Below are 13597 nucleotides of genomic sequence, written 5' to 3'. Positions count from 1 at the left end.
ATTCGAAATATATGTTTATGCTTGCAATATGATTTGATTACTTTTAATTACGTTTCATAAGTTGTGAATTCAATTTGTTTAACTATTTGATTGATATCCTATTTATGTATGTTTATTAAGAATGAACGCTTAATTTTCATGCATGAATATGACGCTAGAATATAAGTGAGTTTCACGTAATAGTTATGAACTTATATTCACAAGTAGTGGAGGTTGCTTATAAACAATCGCGTTAAACAAATTCTTGGCATAAGTTTCATGCAATCATAGTAACGAATGCCTCGTCAACACTTATAGTTTTCATGTTGCTTAATGATTCTTGCTTGTATCTCTATTATGCAATTCATGTAGGGAACTTGTGAGGAATGCTTTGGATTGTCGTATGCAATCATCCAATTCATTAACTTAAGGAAAACTTGACGGTTAATTTAAGCGGACCTAATTAACCCGGGGCGTTGAGAATTCATGGTTTATTGAAAAGCAATTAGAAATCGTTTTGTATGCAAGTATAACATGTATAGAGATGAACCCCTTAGCTAGCTTCCCAAAGTCTTCTAACCCAATTTCAATTACAGTTTCCACTAATAAGTTGTTACCCTCAGTGATTCAGGCACCCGTACTTGAGCTTAAACCAGTGCCCGATCATTTAAAGTACGTCTTTCTGGGAGACAACGAGACATTGCCCGTCATTGTCTCCTCATCACTCACGGCCCAAGAAGAAGACAAGTTGATAAGGGTGTTAAAGGAGCACAAATCTGCCATTGGATGGACCTTGGCGGATATCAAAGGCATTAGTCCCACCACGTGCATGCATCGCATCCTTTTGGAGGAGGGAGCCAAGCCATCTCGTGAAGCTCAACGTCGCCTTAATCCACCCATGTTGGAAGTAGTGAAAAAGGAGGTTATAAAATTGCTTGATTGTGGTGTTATATATCCTATTTCTGATAGTCGTTAGGTGTCACCTGTGCAGGTTGTTCCGAAGAAGTCCGGAGTCACGGTGGTGAAGAATGAAGAACAAGAGCTTGTGCCAACCCGTATCCAAACAGGTTGGCGTGTCTGTATTGATTACAGGAAGCTAAATACTGCAACAAGGAAAGATCACTTCCCTTTGCCATTCATTGATCAAATGCTTGAAAGGTTAGCCGGTCATTCTTTTTATTGCTTTCTTGATGGTTATTCGGGATATAATCAAATCGTCATAGCGCCGGATGATCAAGAAAAGACCACCTTTACTTGTCCATTTGGTACTTTTGCATATCGTCGTATGCCATTTGGTTTATGCAATGCACCAGCCACTTTTCAACGATGCATGATAAGTATATTCTCAGATTATGTTGAAAAGATAATTGAAGTATTTATGGATGATTTTAGTGTCTTTGGGGACTCATTTGATGATTGCTTGCATAATCTTACTTTAATCTTGAAAAGATGCGTGGAAACTAACCTTGTTTTAAATTGGGAAAAATGTCATTTTATGGTTAAACAAGGCATAGTTTTGGGTCATATCATCTCTGAAAAAGGAATTGAAGTTGATAAGTCTAAAATAGATCTTGTACGTTACTTACCCTCTCCTACTTCTGTTAGAGAGGTTCGTTCTTTCCTTGGCCATGCAGGATTCTATAGGCGATTTATCAAGGATTTCTCCAAGATTGCACAACCCTTATGCCGTCTCCTGCAAAAAGAAGTGACGTTTGAGTTCAACGAGGAGTGTGAGAAGGCATTCAAGCTTCTCAAGAACAAGCTTACCACGACACCTATCATCCTTCCACCTGATTGGACGTTGCCTTTCGAGCTCATGTGTGATGCATCCGATTATGCAATAGGGGCTGTTTTGGGTCAAAGGAAGAATAAGCAATCCCACGCCATCTACTATGCTTCTAGGACCTTGAATGATGCTCAACTAAACTATTCTACCACGGAAAAAGAACTTCTTGCCGTTGTGTTTGCTTTAGATAAGTTTCGTTCATATTTACTTGGCACTAAAGTGATTGTATTTTCTGACCATGCAGCTCTTAGGTACTTATTCACTAAAAAGGAGGCTAAACCACGGCTAATTAGATGGATGCTTCTTCTCCAAGAGTTTGATATTGAAATTCGAGACAAGAAAGGGAGTGAGAACGTGGTGGCTGACCACCTAAGTCGAATGGTACATGAGGAAGTAGCGCCAATTTCTGAAACCTTTCCCGATGAGCAATTAATGTCTATCCAGGTAAGTGAGCCTTGGTATGCTGATTTGGTTAATTTTCTGGTGTCTAAGCAAGTTCCTAACACCTTAAGCAAGGCTCAACGTGATAAATTAAAAAAGGATGCACGTTTTTATGTTTGGGACGACCCTTATTTGTGGAAAATATGCCCTGATCAGATTGTGCGTCGTTGTGTTCATGAATCTGAATTTAATTCCATTTTGAGTTTTTGCCATACATATGCATGTGGTGGACACTTTGGCACACAACGCACAGCGTTTAAGGTTCTTGAGAGTGGTTTTTATTGGCCTACATTGTTTAGAGATGCTAGGGCTTTTTGCTTAACATGTGATAGATGTCAAAAGACCGGAAGTATAGGCCAAAGAGACCAAATGCCGCAAACCCCAATCTTTGTTGTTGAAATCTTTGATGTTTGGGGTATTGATTTTATGGGTCCATTCCCTATGTCTTTTGGTTTTACGTACATTTTACTTGCCGTTGATTATGTGTCAAAGTGGGTGGAAGCTAAAGCCACCCGAACTAACGATTCTAGAGTTGTTGCAGACTTTGTAAAATCTAACATTTTCTCTAGATTTGGGATGCCTCGAGTGCTCATAAGCGATGGTGGGACTCATTTTTGCAACCGCACCATTATAGCATTGCTCAAGAAGTACAACGTGATGCATAAGGTTTCCACACCTTATCACCCCCAAACCAGTGGCTAAGCCGAAGTTTCAAATCGAGAAATCAAGCAAATCCTGGAAAAGACCGTTGGGCCGAATAGAAAAGATTGGAGCTTGCGCTTGGAGGATGCACTATGGGCCTATCGAACGGCGTACAAAATGCCCATTGGTATGTCCCTATTTCGGCTAGTCTATGGCAAGCCGTGCCATCTACCCGTAGAGCTTGAGCACAAGGCACATTGGGCGGTCAAGACCTTCAATATGGATGTGGACGCGGCTGTAAACCATAGGAAGCTACAATTGAGCGAGCTTGAAGAGATTAGGCATGAAGCGTATGAGAATGCCCGGATTTACAAGGAGAAGACCAAGGCCGTCCATGACAAGATGATTAGAGGCAAAACCTTCTCAATTGGGCAGAAAGTGTTGTTATTCAATTCTCGTCTTCGATTATTCCCCGGTAAGTTACGTTCTAAGTGGGTTGGCCCTTTTATTGTCACTAATGTTTTCTCTCATGGTGCAGTGCAAATCAAAAGTTCAAGGACGTAGCAAGAATTCAAAGTGAATGGGCATCGATTGAAGCCCTATTACGAGACGTTTGAGGAGCATGTCGTGGAGGAGGTACCCCTCCATGCCGTGGAACCTAGTCAAGCTTAAACGGAGGTACCGTCCGGCTGCAAGACGTAAAAGAAAGCGCTACTTGGGAGGCAACCCAATACAGTGAATAAACCTTGTTCATTGATTTCCGAGTGATTGTAATTAAAAAAAAAAAAAAAAAAAAAAAAAAGAGCTTGTTCATTAATTTTTGAGAAATTACAATTGTATCTAAACATGGCAGAAAGATGGAGCCTTCACAAGGGTTGTGTACGTGAGGCCCCACTACATGGCAATACTCTCGGAGCAGGAGGTCTCGGAGCAGAAGGTATCGGAGCAAGAGGCATCGGAACGGGAGGTACCGAAGATAGATCATTCAAGGCCCCAAACCTTGGTGGAACGCTGGATGACCCAGGAAAGAGGTGCCTCTGGAAGAAAGCTGCAAGCCTTTGACGGTCATCAAGCTCATCAAGTTTCCTCTTCATGCCTGTCGAATAATTGTTGGCAAGCACGTGCAGACTTCGGTTCTCGTACTTAAGCTGTTTGATCTCCTGCTTAAGACTTTCCACCTCTGCCATCAAGGATTCAACCTGACGGGAGCGAGCAAGAAGGCGTTGGCCCATGTTGGACACAGATCCAGCGCACTGAACGCTAAGAGCCAAGGACTCTTGAACGGCCAACTCATCGGACCGTCCTGAAAGCAACTGACTATCTTTGGGAGTTAGGAGGTTCCGAGCTACTATCGTAGCCGTTGTGGCATCCGTCATCATAGAGTCCTCATCTGTAAGAGGGCCATGAGAAGATAAGAAAGACGGGCACCATACCTTATCCTGACGCGGCGCAGCAGGATCATTGCTTAGACTCAAATCTAAGCAAATGTTCGATGGGTTAGATGAGCTAGCCATTTTTCAAGAAGTTAAAAGAGAAGGGTTGGATGGAGTGAAATCTCAACAGACTGGAGACGATTTCTGGGAAATTTTCAAGTGTGCATGCTAGAGGTGATCGATCACCTCTATTAAAGGAGAGGCGTTCACTGATTCAGAAATGAAGAGACACCACTCTTCAAAACCGGAATTTTCGGCGTAAAGATCGCCAGCTCGTCAGACGCAATCCCGGCTTTTCAGAAAGCGTGTGTAACTTTGTCAAAAGCTCCCAGCTTTTTAGAAGACGCGTGGAAGGTGAGAAATCAGCTGCACACTTTTGCCGACAAGCGTGGGAGACAGAGCCGAAAGCTCCCGGCTTTTCAGAAAGCGTGTACAACAGAGCCGAAAGCTCCCGGCTTTTCAGAAAAAGCGTGCCAATTTGTCAAAAGCTCTCTGACAAGCTGAAGACACGTGGAGGTAATTTCCGCATCCGCATTGCCACTTGCCATTACAAATCCTATATACATCAACATTCATGGCAAGGAATACACCCAGAAGCGCATAACTTTCCTAACGGCCGAAAATGTAAGCTTCAACCAACCCTCTCAAACATGCTCAGTTTTCTCCTTCTCTTGAGAACACATTTTCAACCATGGATGTATCCCCCAAAGAAGATACCAAATGCCTGGAGTACAAAGGAGGCAAGAGGAAACGGTGGATCGAAGCATGTGGATTCATTCGCTGCCTCTTCGAAAGCAAAGGTATCTCATATCATCAAGGGCGAAAGCAAAGGTATCTCATATCATGCTCTTTCCCTGTCTTTTCCTTTGTCCTTGATATTACTTGCATGGCAAAGTGAAAGAAGCAACCAGCCGGTACTAGGAGTCTACCTGGACTCTATTCCTTGGTTGCTTACCTAGCGTTTGCTGAGCTATCCTCTAACCCTCTTCAATACGAATTGGAGAGATTGAACAAAGAAACAGATAACAGGAGGAAGCTCAAGACCTTCGGGGGAGACCAAAAGAATCCTGCTGCTCAGTTCAAGAGTAGCACAAAGGAAAATCAACGAGTGGAGGAGACCAAAAAGAATCCTCCAGCCCCGTTCAAGAGTAGCACAAAGGAAAATCACCGAGTGGAGGAGACCAAAAAGAATCCTCCAGCCCAGTTCAAGAGTAAGCCTGTGGAATCACCAAGATCAAAGGAAGACCGAGAAAGCACTCCAATTCCAGATTTGCGTCCCTAAACTCTTCTCTTTGTTAGATACATTCTGCCATGTTTAGTATGTTTAATTGCTGTTTATATGTTTGCTTGTGTTTAGTGTGGTTTTAAAACATTGAGGACAATGTTTGATTTAAGTGTGGGGGAGTTACTAAAGTGTTTTGATGCAAATTCGTAGGGTTTTATCCACCATAACTTCAAATGTTGTTTCTTGCTGTTTTTAAGTGTGTTTAGTGTGTTTTGACTTAAAAATTCGAAAATCACATAAAATTTTGAAAAACATGTCGTAGGTCACCTTCCAACACAATGATAAGGATTTGGTTTCTAATTGCATGACTGTTAAAAAGAGTTATAAACATGGAGAAAAGTTTGATTTACTCTTGGTATATGCTTGGTTATGGTTATAATGTATGACTTCACATGCAATCATAAAAGAAAAATTCGTCTTTGTAACATGCTTGAAGGAAGGAACTCAAAGAAACGCTACAACCCTGAGAGACTTGAGCCTATAACGTTCTTTGGAGAGTATAATCTGTGAATTCTTGTTTTCTAAAGTCGTTGCATGATCTCATTATTCTTTGCTTGGTTACTACTTAGAATGTGTTTCATCATATAGTTCCAAATGCTAGAACTCATGCCCATTTCATTCAAAGCATGTTATTGATTTGCATAACATATATCAAGATGAAGTTGTGTAGTTGCCACCATAGCCAAATAGCCTCACTTCCCATATTTCGTATATGTTGTAAGTTTTACCTCCGATGAGCCGTGTTAGCCCATGTTCTTTGTTAACCCACTTTATCCTCACCTAACCTAGAATATGACCGTCCTTACCCTTGTTCTTGAAGCATAGTAAGCAATAAATTCTTTTTCATTAAGGTATTGCAGAAAATAAGTGTGGGGGAAAGAGTGTTTATGTAAGTTGATGTGCCATAGGCACGGCCAAAAAGAAAAAAAAAAAAAAAAAAAAAAAAGAGTTGAAAAGTATTGTTGGTTGAAGTAAGGGCCCAAAACAATAAATTAGGTCCTAAGAGTTGTTGAATCTCCCCCTTATGTCTATAAGTTGATTTCTGCATGCCAAGTGAATTCTAAGCCTTAATTTCATTACTTTGCTTGCTATTGTTTAAAGAACTTTTGTTTATCCCTACCTTTCCTTGTGAGCCAATATCCCAAGCCCCGTTACAACCCTTGACTTCCATCTTGAGTGTTGTGCATTTCAATTGTGGAGTCTGAATTTGGTATGAGCATATGGTGTCACTGGTTCTCGCGTCTAAGTAGTAGCATTCCATTCATGAGATCATATCTAAACATGCTTATTAACTCCAGAAATTGCGTTCTTTGTGATACATATATGTGAGTGTTCGTTTTCATGTTTACATCAATCTTCTCACATATGACTAGATTAGGGTGTGTAGTTAGAAATTCTGAGTGAAAATCGAGTGCATATCTTGTAAGGAATTGAGCAAATTCTCTAAGGCATGTTACTACATTCAAAACATGGTTTTAAATGCTTAATTGTGAACTAGTAGATGGTGACTATGATTAAGAATGTACTTAAGTGTGAAGATGACTAAAATCTGTGAGAATGATGATTTTTAACATGTCATGTGCATTGAAAATCCGTAAAGACGATTGTTGGAAGGTATAGGTTGTGTTTTACGTATTTAGTGTCGTTTTGTTTATTTGTTTTTATTATGTTTTGCTCGAGGACTAGCAAAAGATAAGTGTGGGGGAGTTTGATAGGAGCATATTTAGGCGACTTACTTAGCTTGTTTTCGTGCATCTATGTTGTTAATTTATAGTTGTTTTAGTAGTTTAAGCCATTTTCGTGTGTTTTTAGGTTCATATGGCTAAGGAAGCAAAAAGATGCATTTTGGAGCAAAATTGGGCTTGGAATGGATAGCAAATGATTGGAGCCAAAGTGTTGGACGAATTTGAAGGCCTTGTATTCACTTTGGACATAAAACAAAGGGCCTAGCCCATTCTCTCTTAAACCAACCCCAAGGCCATGCATTTCCTTCCAATTCCAAAGCCCACAATCACTTCAAAAGCCATGCAAATCCATATTCAACACCCTAAACTACAAGCATGCATCATTACACCACCTTCTCCATCTTTATTCCACATGCATTCATTATAATTCACCCCACTTTCCTAGCTAACCCTACATGCATTCTTTATTCACTCTTCATCATTGCACCACAAATCATTCAACCACAAAGCCACATGCACATTCACCCCTTTCTCCACACCAAAACCGTGCATACACACTTCATTCCATTCATTCATCATTCCATCTCATGCATCACCATTTATTCCACCCTAGAGCCTCATTATTCAATCCATCATTCAGCCATCTTCCACCCCCTTTAATCATTTAACCCACATACATTCACACACACTTCACATGCAAAACAACAACCATTCACACACAAAACATCACCATTCACCCTTGTGCCGTGTATCCCAATCCCTTTCCAGCTTTCCCTTTTATTTCCACCACTCATTATTCATCATTGCAGCCACCTACATGCATTACTCATTAACCTTTCATCATGTAGACAGAAAATAACACAAATTCCACTCCTTTGCCATGGCACACATTGACATTCCAACACCTTCACATGCAATTCCAGCTTGCATATGCTTTCTTAGCTGTTTGTTCATCATTAATTAGCCACTTGCATGCTTAAACAAACAGCCATTTACACCTTCATTCTCCTATAAATGCCCTTGCATTCTCATCATTCAATTCATTCCTCATTTCATACACAACACACCACAAACACACCATTTCCCAAACCTTTGCCGTGCATATCCTTCCATTTCTGTGCAGTTTTTCTCCTCCATTGCAGCCACTATCCAACCACTTCCCATCCCTCCAAAACACTTCACACCATCACACAACCTATCCTTAGACCTTGTGCTACAACAACGAGGAAGAGAAGAGTGCCTAAACGTTCATACAATTCAAGTTTGAGTTGTTGGAATGTTTAGGCGTTTCTTTGATTTCAATGTTTAATTTCAATTCTCTTTGTTTTGTAAGTATGAGGAACTAAACCCCCCTTAGCTAGGGGGTGATTCGAAATATATGTTTATGCTTGCAATATGATTTGATTACTTTTAATTACGTTTCATAAGTTGTGAATTCAATTTGTTTAACTATTTGATTGATATCCTATTTATGTATGTTTATTAAGAATGAACGCTTAATTTTCATGCATGAATATGACGCTAGAATATAAGTGAGTTTCACGTAATAGTTATGAACTTATATTCACAAGTAGTGGAGGTTGCTTATAAACAATCGCGTTAAACAAATTCTTGGCATAAGTTTCATGCAATCATAGTAACGAATGCCTCGTCAACACTTATAGTTTTCATGTTGCTTAATGATTCTTGCTTGTATCTCTATTATGCAATTCATGTAGGGAACTTGTGAGGAATGCTTTGGATTGTCGTATGCAATCATCCAATTCATTAACTTAAGGAAAACTTGACGGTTAATTTAAGCGGACCTAATTAACCCGGGGCGTTGAGAATTCATGGTTTATTGAAAAGCAATTAGAAATCGTTTTGTATGCAAGTATAACATGTATAGAGATGAACCCCTTAGCTAGCTTCCCATCCATTCATTTCCGTCAAATCCATATTTACAATTTGTTTTGTTTCCAAGTATCCATTTTAGTTTAAATTCGTCCAAATCCAATTCCCCCCTATTTCGTTGAAGTCTTAGTCTTAATCTTTCTTATTTTTAGTTTTGCTTTCTTCGAGCATTAAATAGTGTTTTATATTGTGTTTTTACGTTTTTAAGTCAAATCCAAGTGGTTAACAATCCCTCCTAATCCCCGGTCCAGAACGATCCCTACTTACATACTTACTACAATTGACGAAAAGAGGGTTTAATTTGTGTGCGTATAATTCTCGCATCACTAACCATCACATGTCCTGTTTGTACCATACTTGACCAATCCCGAAACTACTAAGCACCGGTCAACAACATACCGTGAAGGACCCACAAGAGTTTTCCTCCAACCAGGAGGCCAATCATAACACGACACATGTCGGTATCAAAGGCCAATCACAGCACAACATGTGTCGATCTCACAACACGACATGTGTCAATGTCAGAACAAAACTAAAAACTTTCTTCTATGAAAGGGGATCATTCTCCCACAATAATCCCTAATGTCATTTGTACTAAACTATTCACTAGAAGTCACTAAAAGAGAGCTTGAACCTATGTATTTGTGTAAACCCTTCACAACTAATGAGAACTCCTCTACTCCGTGGACGTAACCAATCTGGGTGAACCACGTACATCTTGTGTTATTCGCTTCCCTGTCTTTATTCATTTACATACTTATCGACACTAATGACCAGAGCAATCTAGCAAAGGTCATAAACTTGACACTTTTTGTTGTACCAAAGTCCTCGCCGATTTTGTGCATCAACATTTGGCGGCGTCTGTGGGAATCGCACTTATTCTTACTCTCCCCAGCTTTGTCAAGCTGGTTTCCACCATTCGTACACTTTCTTTCGACCAGGCACCTCTCTCCAACATGGGGAGTGAAGGGAGCCACAGCACACAGAACGACACCCCCCTCGCACTTAGTGCAAAGCAACGAAAGAAGGAACGAAAAAGGTTTGCTCTTCAGGCTAAAGTTGATGAGCTAAAGGCTCAGAACAACAAGATAGCGATAAAGAATGAGATCCTCCAGGAGCAGTATTCGGAAAGCTCCATGAAGCTAGGCATACTCAAACACACGAACTCATTGCCCTTGGGGAAGTTAACCACCACTTGGGTGCCCCTCCAACACGGGGGATCACCTGCCTTCAACATGGATATCCCTAATGGGGAGCGAGTTACTCATCAAGATGTTGATCTACATGAGACCTCTCTCGACCCAGCTGCTTCGTCCCGAAACAAGAGAAGTGGAGGAAAGCATCTTCTTGCAGAAGGAGTAGAAGGATCAAAAGCCGTTTATCGCGACTGTCGGGACTTCCTGAGGCAACGTCGAGAGAACCCCATCCACATAAGCTCGAAGGTCAATGACCCAAGGGTTTCTGAAAGGTTCGGTCCTCTCCTATGCCCCAAGCCAATTGCCAATCTAGGGAACGAGCGACATGTCCTAGAGGAATATGAAGGTGCGGGGGACTCGGCGGCGTTTCGACAGGCTCGCCCTGGAAGTCAGTACGGTGAGTCCAAAGAAAAATCCCATGCCCTTGACCAAGCTTTCCTACTTCCAAGAGGAGATGAAGACTTACAGAAGAAGGATCCAGCAGTATTTGACTCCACTCAGGACCCCTTTGTCCTACAACTCCTTGAGGAAGTAAACTAGTTGAAGGCCGAACGTCAGGCCGAAATACCTGACTGGAACCAACCTAGGCCTGGCCCTCTTACAAGGAGGATCCTCGACACCTCCCTCTAAGCAAAGACAAAGCAGAAGCTTGGCTTACAACTCTACATTGGAAGGAAGGACCCGATTGAACACCTTAACCTCTTTGAGTCCACCATGGCATACCAGATGCACACTGACGAAGAACGATGTCTTCTCTTCCCCTCTACCCTCTCTGGTAGAGCTCTGAATTGGTATTGCCGTCTTCCACTTGAGACAGTAGACTCATTTGAAGAACTGAGGAAACTATTTGTCTCTTAACACATCTTCCAGACAAATCGCTTGCAATCCGCAGATGACTTGTACACTATTTGCCAAAAGCCGAATGAGTCACTATGAAAGTATGCTAGCCGTTTTAGCCATGAGTATTCTCGCTGCACTGAGGCAGATGACAAGACCGCCCTTAAAGCCTTCACGGCAGGCCTACGCGACTATTTTTTCAAGTACATGATCAATGCTAACATTTGGAAGACTTACTCTGAGGTAATGGCACAGGCTTATAACCATGCCTCCGCCGAGGCAATGACATATCAAGGGAAACTCCCAACAACTATCCCTTATTAGCAAATGGGGAGTGGAAGCCAAATCTAACCGAATGAGAAAACCTCAACCTTCCAAACAACAGTGACGCTTCCCTCTGCCCTACCTAATACCTCGCCAAGTCAACATGCGTATCATTCTAAGGGCAAGAGGTAAGACTTCCATCTTCACTAGTCTCATTTTAATAAAAAGAGTAAGGGGCACTATCGCGATAACCAAAGGTATCACCACGATAATACTCGCCCCCATGTAGTCAATGTAGTGGGCCAAACACGTATCAAGAATGGTCCTACCCCGAGGTATGAGACATACACACCTTTAAACGCCACATGCACGACCATTTACCCCAGTATGACTCACTTGATACCAAAGCCAAGGCCGAGGGAGCCAGATTTCAAGTCCACAAAGAACACATACATGTTTTATAGTTACCACGAGTATAATGGCCATGACAGCGAGAAATGTATCACCCTCCGTGATCATATAAAAGTTTTGGCACGTGAAGGAAAAATTGACCAGTTTTTCCTTCACCCTCCAAAGGATAACTGCAACCAACGCCAAGTGAATGTGATATATTCCATAAACGGTGGCACACCCATATCTGAATCTTCCAATAGGGCAATGAAAAACAATGAACGAATGTTGAAGCCTGGCCACCAAGTGTTTCACGTGGAAGACATCAGGGGAGGCAAGTGTTTAATGTGATAATTATAAGCACACAAATTAACCCTCTTTTTATCAGTTGTAGTGAAGTATGTAAGTAGGGATCGTTCTGGACCGGGGATTAGGAGGGATTGTTAATCACTTGGATTTGACTCAAAAACGTAAAAACACAATATAAGACACCAAACTAGACCCAAAGAATGCAAAACTAGAGTTTAAAACACTAAGACAAACCAAAAGACTCAAAACAGCAAGAAAACATTCAAAACTGCCTTAAAACTACTTTCTGAGCAGTTTTAAGCACTAGAGAAGAATTTGGACGAAAATAGTTATAACTTGACTCAAGATACTCTAAAAACACAAACTAAATTGATTTCTAACTAATTTGACACTCCAAGTAAAGGGGGATTTTGATTTTGACGAATTTGGAAACAAAACTTAATACTTTGTAAAACGAACAGATTTTAAAAATGAATTTGATGGAATTTAATGGATGGGAAGCTAGCTAAGGGGTTCATCTCCACACATGTTATACTTGCACACAAAACGATTTCTAATTGCTTTTCAATAAACCATGAATTCTCAACGCCCCAGATTAACCGTGAATTGCACTAATTAACCCTTAGATTTTCCTAACGTTATTGAATTGGATGATTGCATACGACAACCCAAAACATTCCCCACAAGTCCCCTACATGATTGCATAATAGAGATACAAGCAAGAATCATTAAGTTCTTTGAAAACCATAAGCATTGACGAAGCACTTGTTACTATGATTGCATGAAACTTATGCCAAGCATTTACTTAACGCGATTGAGATCATCAACCTTTACTACTTGTGAATATAATTCCATAACGATTAGGTGAAATTTCCTTATATCCTAGCATTAGATTTACGCATGATGATTAATCGTGCACTCTCAACCAACACACACAAATCAATGTAATTCACATAGATAAGTAAATTGAATTCACAACTTATGAAACGCAATTAGAAGTAATCAAATCATATCGCAAGCATAAACATGTATTTCGAATCCCCCCCTAGCCAAGGGGGGGGGTTTAGTTCCTCATACGTACAAAACAAAGATAAGTAAATTTAACCATTGAAATCGAGGAAAATAAACACCTAAAAATTCCAACAACTCAAACTTGAATTGTATGAACGTTTAGGCACTCTTCTCTTCCTCTTTGTTGTGGCACAAGGTCTAAGGAAAGGTTTTGGGGTGGTGTTTGTATGTGGAATGGAGTGGGGAGTGGTTGAAATGGAAGGGGATGCACGGCAAGGGGAGAATGGTGTTGGAATTGGAAGGTGAAATGCTGGAAATGAATGTGTTTTGCACGGCAAAAGGGAAGTGTGATGGTGTGTATGGGATGCATGGGTTTTTATAGGGGGAATGGGAGAATATGTGGCTAATTGTTTAAGAGTGCATGTGGCTCTTATGATTGAGAGTGC

Source organism: the organism of the source record quoted next, unplaced genomic scaffold (genome assembly GCF_019419815.1).
Source record: "Pyrus x bretschneideri cultivar Hongxiangsu unplaced genomic scaffold, Pyrus_bretschneideri_v1 Contig10, whole genome shotgun sequence".
Classification (NCBI taxonomy): Eukaryota; Viridiplantae; Streptophyta; class Magnoliopsida; order Rosales; family Rosaceae; genus Pyrus; species Pyrus x bretschneideri.
Note: the sequence above shows the minus strand (reverse complement) of the source record.